The sequence below is a fragment of the Eurosta solidaginis genome, chromosome 4 (genome assembly GCF_040869045.1).
Source record: "Eurosta solidaginis isolate ZX-2024a chromosome 4, ASM4086904v1, whole genome shotgun sequence".
Classification (NCBI taxonomy): Eukaryota; Metazoa; Arthropoda; class Insecta; order Diptera; family Tephritidae; genus Eurosta; species Eurosta solidaginis.
In genome coordinates this window covers 72,397,190-72,410,248 of record NC_090322.1, presented here as the reverse complement: position 1 = coordinate 72,410,248, position 13,059 = coordinate 72,397,190, and the positions used below count along the sequence as shown (strand labels likewise).

The window sequence follows — 13,059 nt, the reverse complement described above, 5'->3', positions numbered from 1 at the left end:
CTACAAGACGAAGGTAACTAGTTCACCCACACATTCAAAGCTTTTTTCGCTCTCCACTAACACATCGACGTTTCATGCTGTCATCGAAATGGCAGTTCATTAATTATTCCGGAAAAAATTTAAACGAAGAAAAAATATAATTGTTGAGATGTTAATAAAACCATGATGGAATTATTATTATTACATTATGAATAAAACTCTTACAAGCTCTCGCTTAACCTGGTGTGTAAAAAGTAAAAATTCTTGTGCTTTTAGTTGTGACACGTGACGGAAATTAAAAATTTTGTTGCAGAGAACACCTTTTTGCGTTGGCGGCCTTCGCCCAAAATAATATTAAGTTAATTTTAGTTGTGACATGTGACGGAAATTAAAAATTTTGTTGCAGAGAATACCTTTTTGCGTTGGCGGCCTTCGCCCAAAATAATATTAGGGGTACGTTTTGCAAAACGGTGCACCACATAATTTAAAAATTATCAAAATTATGTTTTGACAGAAATAAAAATTTATATTTTCGGATATTTCGTATTCTAAAAACGGAGCTCGAGGCGCGTCTTTTGATTCCACGTTTGATAATTTTTGATAAAAATTAGGTGGTGCACCGTCTTTTAAATCGTTACCATATTAAGTTATATAGAATCGTCGGGATGGCCTAGAAGGTTTCATGTCATACTAAATCGCTCCCGAGATGGTCGGGCTAGTACCTTAATGGTTCCCGGAACGTACCCGATCTGCATCCGGCAAAGGACCAACAAAGTCGATAACGGGGAGTGTCCTTATCGCTACAACAACAACAACATTATTTACTTTCTGCTTTTCATTCATACGTATGTGCATTTTTAAATAATAAAAAAATGTTATATTATTCTAATAGATAGCATCTTCGCCGGGGTGCGATTCAGCTTATACCAAAGCAGAGGAAACCTACAACTAAATGCAGATTCACGTGTCATTTGCCAAGGATTTACCGCTAAACAAGGTACTTTACACAACCAACATGCTTTGGAATACGGTACCAAACTGGTTGGATGTATTTCCCTAAAAAAGGGTGGAACTACGCATCTTGGTTTGCTAGTATTTGCTTCGGTAATTTATCTTGATTTGTATTGATTAAAAATTACAATAGTAGATGTAATGTGAATTAAAATTGATTAGGTAGCCGTAACAAAACAGGCAACTGATCCGCATGCAACTGTTATTTATGTGGCGCCACCGGGATCTGCTGCTGCTATCCTAGAAGCATTAGAAGCAGAAATTTCTTTGATTGTTTGCATCACCAAAGGTGTGTCATAACATGGTATGTTTCGCGTTATGCACGCTCTCTTAAGGCAAAAAAAAATCACGTCTAGTCAGGCCCGATTGTCTAGGAATCATCGCATCATAAACGGTAAGTAAATTGTCTACCATATTAAATATGTAAACAACATGTATGAAATTTTTAGTGATAATTTGTCATGCTTTTGTTGATAATCAACTACAGAATGCAAATACGACAGAGTTCGAAGTTCATGTAAATACCAATTGATTTTTTTAATTAGCATTTGGAGAACAAAATACCACTGAGCTTCCAAAGTTTCAGAAAGGGCACAGCTATAAATAGACGTTAATGTACTTAATTAGCTTGTACATATCAATATACACATATGTAAAGTTCACTAGAGTAATAAGGGAATAATTTAAATTGTAAAAAAACATGATATATATGAATTCTTTATAATGAAATATTATCTGAACATAAAGGACGCGTTTCATTCATGGAAAAAGCGATTTGTCAGAAGGTAACCGGTACGGGTAACCGATAGGCCAGTTACCCGTGTTGTTGCTGTTACGTATGTTTTCGTTAGCGATAACGAAAACATACCTAATGAAGTAACTTAAAAATGTAAATAACATCGAGCGAGAAGGAATGTCGAAAACACAATTGGTAAGAGCGAGAAAGCGAGTCACACGTACACTATTTTGAGAGAGCGCATGCGTTACCTTTTTCACGACAGCAATGTAAAAGTCATTAAGACGATAATTGGTGACGAAGTTATTGGTGACGATTAAGTAATCGATTAGGTAACGGGTACCTGTCTTGTAGGGCAAGTAAAGAGTTAACATGATTCCGGTCTTGTCATTTCGTGTGAATGGACGTGCGTGTAATTAGCATTTGGAGAACAAAATACATATGCATGTATGCATAGAACTACATAGAAGGGGAGGAATCAACTAATTATTATCAGTAGATTTACAAAATTTTTGTCATTGTTCTTGGCTTGAGGGATTAAATGAGGGAATGCTTTGGCCATGGTGAGCCCATAAAATTAGCCCTACGTCTTGAAATTGTGTCGCTTTCTAGAAGGATATGGTCCGCCGTCTGCTGATCCATCACAAAATCGGCATGTGTTGTTCGATATTATACCCAGCTTTTGCATGTGACTGTTCAGTCTACAGTGTCCTGTAAGAATAGCCGTTAGGATTCTTAGGTTATCTTTCGAGAGGCCTATTAATGCCCTATATCGAGTTGTGCTGTACCCCCTAACAGTAACTTAGACTGACTCAGGCCTGGCATATTGCGCCAGTGTTCTTCTCTCTTTTCCCTCCCTTCTACTAATAGGGGCATTTATTGAGTGAACCAACTGGCAGGAGCGGATCGGGATCGATGGGCAACTGCATGCCTCTCCGGGTTGTTCGCCTGCTGTTGTTGTTGTTATAGCAGTGCTTCGCCCCATCCAATAGGTGCGACCGATCACAAATTGTCATCAATGTCCTCTAACGGGAGTCAAAGGAAAATTTCTGTTTCAACAGGGGCGGACCATAATGAGAGGAGTGTTAGAGGCGTTGGTTCCACAATACAGTTAAAGAGATGGTTGGTGTCATGTGGGGACACATTACGAGCAGGACAATGTTTTGTATGTCGGGGTTGATTCTGTATAGGTAAGAGTTTAACATGTTACGTTATCCAGCTCGAAGTTGAGCTAAAGTGACTACTCGCGTTTCCCTAGGGAGAGTGCGTTCCTCCTCTGCTATTTTTGTTCTTTGAGTACAGGAATCAGCGGTATAGAGGTCCGACGCCTCTTTGTGGAGTTCACTGAAGACATGCTTGTGTGTTTTAGCTTCATACGGCTGTGTTCTCAGGTGCCGTATTTCCTCATAATGTAATGAGGCCGTGAACAACAAGAGCCACAAAAGATTTATAAAAGTTACGAGGACGTTGGATTTTGGGATCTAGCCCAGAGCAACCTGTCCGATGCAACCATCCCTTGCACGTGAAACACTGACAAGAGTATTTGTTTTTTTAATTTAATTTATTTATCATTACGGCTGTTTAGGCCTAAAACTTAAACTACTAAGTATAATTCATTGTTATCATCACTTATTTCTATTGAATATGCTGTTGGAATGCCGTGTGATTCCGATCAGCATATTTACTAGGGTGACAAAGGAACGAGTCTGGGAGCCACTCATTTAAGGAAGGTTGGTAAGGACGCGTTTCCAATCCTCCAGTGCTCCCAGCTTAAGGCAACAAAATTTGGAACTTATATTTTTCAATTATATTTGTATTTTAAGCTGTCGGAATGTATTAGTCTCCGATCAATACAGCTAAACATGTCTTTGGATGTTGGAAATTGAAAATAACGTGTATCTAATCACCCCTCAACTTTGTTTAGTAAAAACGCCGTCGGAATGCATGCAGATTCCGATCAGCACAGCTCAACATATAATGGGAGGTTGAAAAGGGCGTGTTTCCAATCCCCGCTGCTCCAACTTTTGTTTGGCCTTATTTTCGTTATTTTTGTTACACATTATATAATTTTATTGTTATATTAATGCTGTCGGAATGCGAGTGATTCTGATCAGCAACAGTAAATATCGGCTGGAAATACCGAATTCCAGCGAAATTAGTTGTTGGAACTGTCTGGAGTTACAGGTGGCGACCGATTTTCTTTTCCTTAGGGCCGGATGCATTGTATTTTGGTGCTTCCAATATTACCATTCCCTTTTCGCGCTCCAGTATCGGATATATCATGTAAAAAATAAGAGGAGAAAAAATTTATCTTATCGGAAGGGTTTTACAATGCTCCAATAAACTTTTTTTAAAAGTATTGAAGTTATTACTACTTTTTATGTGATTAGGAAGTTCATTGAAATATTTCAGGCCCTTATATATATGACCGTCCTAAAAATATTCTTTTCCGGCAAACGCAGCAAACTCATTTCTCAGGACCGGGGTCAGGAGAAGGACCCAAATTGAGGTCGATACCTTCCCGGAGCAAGAGAATATGGAGCAGTCCTGCTGCAAGGTGCTGCTAGGAGGATGAAAATTTGTGGGAGGGACGCAACAAATTAAATGGGGTTACACTGAAATGACAGTCCTTGGTTGGGAAAAATCCCGAGTCGCTCCGGTACATAGAACCGACTGCCTTGGGAAGCGGGCAGTTCCGTCGGGCCTGGTGTTGTTGGGTGAGCGGCCAGGCAGCAGCGTGCAACAAATGCACCATTCAGGAGGATACCCTTGCTGAGCCCAGAAAATCTGGGAAAGTTGGATGTACTGGTCGGATGCAGCAAACGAGTATATTCTGTAATAGCATATGATCAACTTGGACACACCCAAAAGTTTATTTTCCTGTCCAACAGGGAACTGGTTCTAGGCCCTGCTGCTAAATAAGGATAGGCGTAGTCATATCAATTCGTTCCCGGGTTACTCGGGGAAAGCAGTTTTAGCAGTACTTTGCCCTTACTGCACGTCCATACAAGAACTTCGGATAATGAATTAAACAGTTGTTATTGTTGTTGAATTAAACAGTCAACTGCATTTGTTTGTTTTTGTAGCACGTCTAATTTACTTCGTAACATCAATCTCTTGTTATAATGTTGTCTTCTATATGAATGCAACAGCGAAGTATCTTCGGGTACCCTTGATTCTAGTTATCTGAAATCTCCTTGAGTCCCTTGTGCCTTTGGCCTCTCAGAAAAGAGCCAATTGTGGAGCCCTATTTATAGAACACTTTTCGGGTTAAATATATTAAAAACTTTAATCTATCCTTACTGATATTAGTTTCTTTCTCATTCTAGGTAATTTGATTTTGACGGTGTGCGCAGAGCAATATTCCAGCTGTGGCTGAAGGAAGAACATAAATTTGCTCAAATTATAAGAAAACTGCGACAACTATCCCCCCGCCTTTTTAGTACCACATATTAGGTGCTAACAAGCATACTATGGGAAAGGGTCAAGACCAAAGGCTCAATATCACCTGTAAATCGACTTTGATAGCACGAATTGGGGCTTCCGGTATTATCCCTACAAAACTCATATGGCTCTGCAAACTTATGTTGAACAACACCACCAGCGCAGGCAAAATTGGCCATCATCACTGAGCTTCCAAAGTTTCAGAAAGGGCACAGCTATAAATAGACGTTAATGCACTTAATTAGCTTGTACATATCAATATACAAATATGTAAAGTTCACTAGAGTAATAAGGGAATAATTTAAATTGTAAAAAAACATGGTATATATGAATTATTTATAATTAAATATTATCTGAACATAAAGGACGCGTTTCATTCATGGAAAAAGCGATTTGTCAGAAGGTAACCTGTACGGGTAACCGATAGGCCAGTTACCCGTGTTGTTGTTGTTGCGTATGTTTTCGTTAGCGATAACGAAAACATACCTAATGAAGTAATTTAAAAATGTAAATAACATCGAGCGAGAAGAAATGTCGAAAACACAATAGGTAGGAGCGAGAAAGCGAGTCACACGTACACTATTTTGAGAGAGCGCATGCGTTACCTTTTTCACGAAAGCAATGTAAAAGTCATTAAGACGATAATTGGTGACCAAGTTATTGGTGACGATTAAGTAATCGATTAGGTAACGGGTACCTGTCTTGTAGGGCAAGTATAGAGTTAACATGATTCCGGTCTTGTCATTTCGTGTGAGTGGACGTGTGTGTCATCCTCGGCTCGACTGCAGTATGCTCGGGACTTCTTTGTGTTGAGCGAAAAATTAAAATAGGCCACTAGGTTGGCTTCTGTGCTCCCCTCGGGCGTTTTGGCGGATTTAGGAGATGCAATACCTCCCTGACCTGGAGTCAGAGGGGTGTTCTTGCATTCCTAACAGGAATCAGTGAGACTTAAAGACTGGCGTGGCGCCAAATAAAAAGCAAACTCGGTTTATAGACCTAACGGATCTGAAAAGCACATGGCAGCGGGCCACATAATGAACTTTGTTATACAATGTATACCAACTGTATACCAAAATAAAAGAAAATTTATTTTATGCTAGAGAAGCAGCTCGCTTTATATATTCAGTATATACTGTTATGATCTTCATTGACTGAGTATGCAACAGGCACATTCAAGGAAAAAAAGAGCTGCAGTGCTTGTGGCAAGGTGCAACCACTGTGTGTGCACTGGCGTTTAGGCCCGGAGCTTCAGCTTCGTGGATTCGATAACGCGATTACTGCACAGCACTGCTCTCCCCAGTCAATGGTAAAACAGGATAATAATTTTTGTACACTGGGGATATTCACACAGAAATAAAGAAAAGAAGAAAAGAAAACAAACCTACGCATATACATCACTAATACGACACCCTCAACTTACCCTTATGCCTGGCAGCTCGTTGTTGCAACATTTGGTGGCTGCCTCTGTACCCACCCTACCTTTGGCCTCGTGGATGTTGTTGAAGCCCTAATACATTACCACTAACTCCGGTGTCTGAAATCAAATAAAACAAATTAGTTACCCATTATGAATTATTATTATTTAAAACAAATTCAATCCATTATACAATTCTTTTCTTATTTTAAAACTTAATTAGTGGAATTTACTTTGATTTTTAAACGAAGAAAATCACTAAAAAAACAGCTCAATAAGAAATTATATGGTGGAATTTTTGCTTAGTCTCCCTAGAACATTAATTCTATATGGCAATTCAAAAATTAAATAGTTATACACATGTATGTAAATATGTATTTACGTTAATATATACACATGCATAAAATTTTAAAATTATGTATCAAAAAAAAAAAAAAAATTCAAGTAATAAGGAAACTACACTTGATATATATATCAACGGATGTACGTATGTGCATATATGTGTATGTACATTCATATTAATGAATAATCAAAAAAAATATTTTTATAAACGTTTGCTTAGTTTAGTTGACCTACTCTTAATTTGTGAGTTTTATTTTGATTCATAATCCAAGAAAATTATTATAAAAGGGATTATAAAAAAGTATAAAAAAGAAATGATATGGTATAACTATAATAATAATCCTAAATTTATATCTTAAAACTCGACAAAAATAATTTTAATATACGTAGGTATGTAAATGTGTATGTGTGCCTTTATGTACGCATATTGTACAATATTTTAATTATTTTTTAACAATTTTTTCCTTCTGATGCAACTCTGTTCATTATACTACCAATTTACTTTATTATTCTGCAACCCTGTAATATATACGAAACTTTTATACATGTAATAAAATTAACCTGAAAACGAGGTAACGAAAATTTTAATTACTATTAATGTTTTACCGACATTAAATTGGTGCCGAAACCCGGGAAGGAAAGCAAACACAAGCAATTACAAGCTATTTCTACGCTTAGCTTGTTGAAGAGTTTCCTTTCTGCAAACGTCACTTGAAAACATAAAAGAAATGGTGGATTCTCTTAGTGGCGCTATTGAGGACCAGCGCAGAACTCAAGCCCGTCTAATTCGAATCAAGACTACGTTCGAGACAAAACAGTCGTCTGAAATAACGAGAGGCTACGTTCAGAGCCTGTTCACAGAGATTGACAATGTATTCCAGGACTTTAAGCGCGGTCACGAACAAATTTACGCACATATACGCAACGCCTCGCTTCAAGAGGACGACATTCCCTATCTGAAGGAGGATGTTTTCTATACCTGCTACGATTTATACATTACTTTCAAGTCCAGCTTGCTTGATCGACAGAATGAACTCGCACCATGGACATCGCCAGGGGTCCATGCCAGTACATTCGCCACTGCCCCTACAAGAAATGACTCTACCACAGCATCAGCACGCTTGCCTAAAATAGAATTACCAACTTTTTCTGGAGACTACTTGGAGTGGATACCTTTTCGCGATCTGTTTATATCTCTGGTACATAATAACGACGCATTAACTCCGGTACAAAAGTATTTTTACCTAAAGGGATATTGCACCGGTACACCTAAGGAAATGGTGAATGAATATCCAGCAACAGATGCTAGCTATGAACCTGCCTGGGCAGCCCTGGTAAGTAGGTTTCACAATAAAAGGAAATTAGTGGATCAAATTCTTAAAATGCTTATCAATAGCCAAACTACTGACGGGGCTTGCAAAGCGTAAAATTATTGCTCAATCTCACTCGAAACAGCCTCGCACTTTTGAAAATTTTAGACATATGCACTCTTAATTGGTATCCGATTGTAATATTTTTACATACCCAAAAGCTTGACAAGCAAACCAGAAAGGAATGGGAAAAATCTCTAGGCGGTTCCAGTGCCATTCTTTCAGTACAAACTTAGCTCAAGTTTCTTGAAACTACCTACCGTTCCCTTGAATTTATCGAAGAAGAGGACACCTCAAAAAGGTTGTACGCCGCTGCTACTGCCGTAAATTCCACACCTGCAAATTATGTCTGTACCTGTTGTCAAAAGCATCATCATCTATATAAATGCTTTAAGTTTTTTGTACTACCTGCTGCTGAAAAACGAAACTTTGTTTTACAACATGAACTATGTCTAAATTGTTTAGGTAAGGGTCATACCTATGGTGAGTGCAAAATTAATTCACGCTGCCAGGCGTGCAAACAACCTCGCCATACGGTTCTACACAATGCATACGCTATTCACAACAACAAAACTAATGAAGAAAAACTCTCTGCAAATCTTGCAATTAATACCCAAAATACTTGTGCTGAAATACCCTCTGCAACAAACAACGGACAAATCCTTCTGGCTACTGTGCAGGTGATTGTGGAATTACCTGAGCGACGATATCAATTGAAAGCTCTAGTTGATCAAGGCGCTCAAGCCTCCTTAATTACTGAGGATGCCGCTCAACTTCTCAACTTGCCAAAAGCACACCGACGTTGTGGTAGCGGGAATTGGTGGGCCAAAGATTTTATAGTCAGAAAGTCCATAACCTTAAGCTTGCGCTCTAATTACGAGAAAGATTTTAAAATGGAGTGTACTACGTTTATTTTACCAAAATTAACTTCTTACAAGCCGGGGTATGCCAAATTTATCTGACATCTTTCTTGCCGACCCTACATTTGCATTACCTGTCAAGAACGACTTAGTTTTAGGTGGAGATGTCTATGGCGATATATTACTCTTTGGTATGAAAAAATATGAACGTAGCATTTTCCTGCAAGAAACAAACTTTGGCTGGATAATTTCCGGCCCAACTGCTGCATGTTCTTCCCAACACCATTTGCAAGCAAATTTATGCACGCTCGATGATCAGCTGCGTTTATTCTGGGAGCAGGAGGAGTTGCGGGGGGAACGACAATTCTCCACAAATGAAATACTTTGCGAAAACACTTTCAGCAATCTCACAAAAGAGATGAAGCTAGGAGAAACACTGTTTGTTTACCTTTTAAAAGCCTAATCGCACTCGGGAAGTTGCCAACCTTTAGTGGTACTGACTACAACGCTGTTAAGCGACTAAGGCAGCTAGAAGTGCGGTTCGAAAAGCAACCTGAATTCGCAAAGCTTTATAAAAATTTTATGGCAGAATATGAAGATATAGGCCACATGCAACAAAAATTGGCTGCTACCCTGAAAATTTGCCAGATAATTCATGCGTTTTTTGTCATCATGGAGTCATTAGCCAGCATAGCACGCATGGTCGCCACTCTTTGTTGGGTTTACGTACCAAATGTAGCGGGCTTGCCCATGTACTTTTCGATGGTCTGCAGATTCCTTTTTCGAGTAAATATTGGAACTCTTTCTTGGCTGCGTCTAATTTTTCGCCCATTAACCTGCGGGGTCGAGCAAAAACTGGTGCACCATTCGTTGTGATGTGGTGTGTGACGTTTGTATTCGCTGGTTTTCGGTTTGTGCTGAGTACTGTTATATCTCTAAACTCCCTCAACAGTTGCGCAAATTTATCATTTATGTTATATGTTAAAATTTTTATTGCCTTTACATTGGCAGTTACTCCTGCTGTTTCTATAGGTGTTTTCCGATCGATGAGCTTACCTCGTTTCATGTCCACCAACAAATCGTAATATTGAAGAAAATCGGAACCTAGGGTTGGAGATGTGACATTTGCAACTACAAAACTCCATTCGTACGATCGGCGAAGGCCCAGAGACAGTTTTATTCGTCGTTCACCAAACGTTGTAATTGCTGACCCGTTTGCTGCGAATAGATTTATTCTGCTTAGTTTTTGGGGGCTCTGGGCGGCGTTGAGCTTTTGGGGTGGTAGCACCGAAACGTCGGCACCGGTGTCCACTAAAAATTTCATGTTAGTATTGTTATCTTGTATGAGGAGGCGTGCTATTGTGTGTGAACAGTAGTTAGCTGCATCGATCGGAGTAATTAGTTTTTTGACTGCTTTAAATGATACCAGCAAATGTCGGAATTGGCACGTGCCGGTGTATGTTCTCGTCGTTTCAGACTCGTACCTCGTTTATTCGCTGGTTTTCGATAAGCATGTCTGCCTTCACGCTCGTTATTTCGTAAAAGTTTTTCAAATCGCCTTTCCATGCGCTCTATCCGAAGATTAATTTCAGCAACATCTCTTGTGCCTGAAGATGCGACTGTTGCGGCGGCAACTTGACGGTATTCCCCAATTTCCATGTCCTTATCCGCTAGCTTTGCTAAATCTTGCAAATTTGAGCTGGACACTTGAAGAATTGCTTGGGTATGCGGAGGCAATCGTTGCAGCCACAAAGACTTAAGAAATTCGTTGCTTACCTTGTCTTTCACCAAGCTACTTAGTTCATGGAGTAACTGTGTAGGCATTTTATCGCCCAGATCGATTTCTGACAGCAATTTTTTTATCTTCTTCTGCTCACTGTCACAGAAACGCTCGATAATACATTTTTTTAAATTTTCGTATTTACCAACCTCGGGAGGATTCAAAATGGCATCCGAAACTTGGCTGAGTACGTTTGACTCGATGGCTGCTACCACCGTCTTAAAGCGGGCGTTCTCTTTCCTAATTGAAGCATTTCCGAACTGTGCCTGGACCTGCGCAAACCATATTTCTGGTTGTTCTGACCAAAAAGGGGGCACCTTTGCCATAACGCGTTGTACGACATTTGTAGACTCTGCTCCGTTTGCGGGGTTATGTGCTGCTTCACTTGGTTCCCCATTGGAGCTATTCGATTTATTGTCCTCAGGCATTTATAATTTTGGGACTGTTACCGCGTACCACGTTAGTTAAAAACTCGACCGCTATATTCCGTAGTCAAAAACAGACTAACTCTTTATTCACATTCCTTCCCTGCAAAAATCGTGTGACCAAAAACGCACACAGACACACGAAATTTTGACAGGGGTGACGATTTGGAATGAAAAATTCTCCAAATGAAATAGCATGTTGACAAATTTAGCTTTCCCACAATGTATCGTGCTCTCTCGCACCTATTATTTTTATTGGGATAGCAAAATACGTCATTTTTGCGTGCAAAAAAATCCGCCATTTCTAATTCAGCAGAGACAGCAAAACATTTGGTGGTCGAAAATTTTTTCAATTTTGAGAGTTTTAAATGGAATATCTCCGGAAAGATTTAAAATTAAGAGGGAGTTCTCCAGATCACATACATATATATATTTTAAAGTGCGCAAACTTATAATTTAAAAGTTATTTGGTGTTAAAGTTTGCAAATTTCTATACAAATTTTATATGTGTATACGTATATATATGTGGCAGCACAGCTTTGTAATGTCATCAATAAAATATATGTATATATATATATATATATATATATATATATGTGCATGTTGCTACAAAAGCGCGATTGATTTAATAAAAACATTTATAATAAGTGAAAACAATGCAAAAATGAAATGTGAAATATACAAAAATGCAATTTAAGTTTATCGTTGCCAATTTATATAGATATGTATGTGGATTAAGGTTTTGAAAGATGTGTAAATTGTAATTTAAAGTGCTATAGAAATTTGCTAAATTTGCAAACTTTAACAACAAATAACCTTTAAGTTATAAGTTTGCACACTTTAAAATATATATATTTGTGATCGGGATAACTCCCTCTTTCATTTGATACCAAGTTTTACCCCTAACTCGGGGGGTGCTATTCTAAATTTTTCCCAAAGTCTAATATACAATGATTTTTGCTGTTTATTTCGACAACAATTTTTTATTTGATTTTTGTGCTCATCGAAAGACATCACAATTATGTAGCACCATGCCGCGAATTATGATAAAAGATGGTGTGTGGAGAAACACTGAGGTAAGCATTTGACGTGACTGGTTACTCTTGGCCGTTTATTAACTAAATTGATAACTTTCAGGATGAAATCCTCAAAGCAGCTGTAATGAAATATGGTAAAAACCAGTGGTCACATATTGCATAACTGCTGCACCGCAAATCTGCCAAGCAATGTAAGGCACGCTGGTACGAATGGCTTGATCATAGCATAAAGAAGACAGAATGGTCATGGGAGAAGGATGAAAAGCTTTTGCATTTTGCCAAATTAATGCCAACACAATGGCGTACAATTGCGCCGATTATTTCAGAGGGTTAACTGGCACCAATTGTTCACACCAAATTGTTAGGTACAGGATTCGCCACGGGTAGGTGAGGTTGGCAATCACAACCCCCTGAATCATTTTGGTCGGCAGGTATGCCGCGGATATATTCTTGGCACTTGTTATTGATGGCTTTTATGATGCCACCAACACAACCTGGACAGACGCCAATGCTCAGTCAACCACCCAAGCCGGGTCAACCTCCAATACCCGGACACGTCCGGACGTCCTGGTTATAATGTATGTTAATACAACTAATAATTTACAAATTTGCTGATGATTATTTTTGTGTTATTTTCTTTAGCAACCACCTGCACCTGTTA

General features: G+C 38.8%; 1 long non-coding RNA gene across 1 annotated transcript; it reads left to right on the top strand.

The window, feature by feature from the left end:
- The first annotated feature begins 118 nt into the window (after positions 1–118).
- LOC137249964 (uncharacterized) lies at positions 119–5,482 on the top strand. Its single transcript, XR_010952656.1, has 4 exons — positions 119–222; positions 872–1,083; positions 1,153–1,384; positions 5,056–5,482. It is a non-coding gene; the product is annotated as an uncharacterized lncRNA (long non-coding RNA).
- The last annotated feature ends 7,577 nt before the right edge of the window (positions 5,483–13,059 follow it).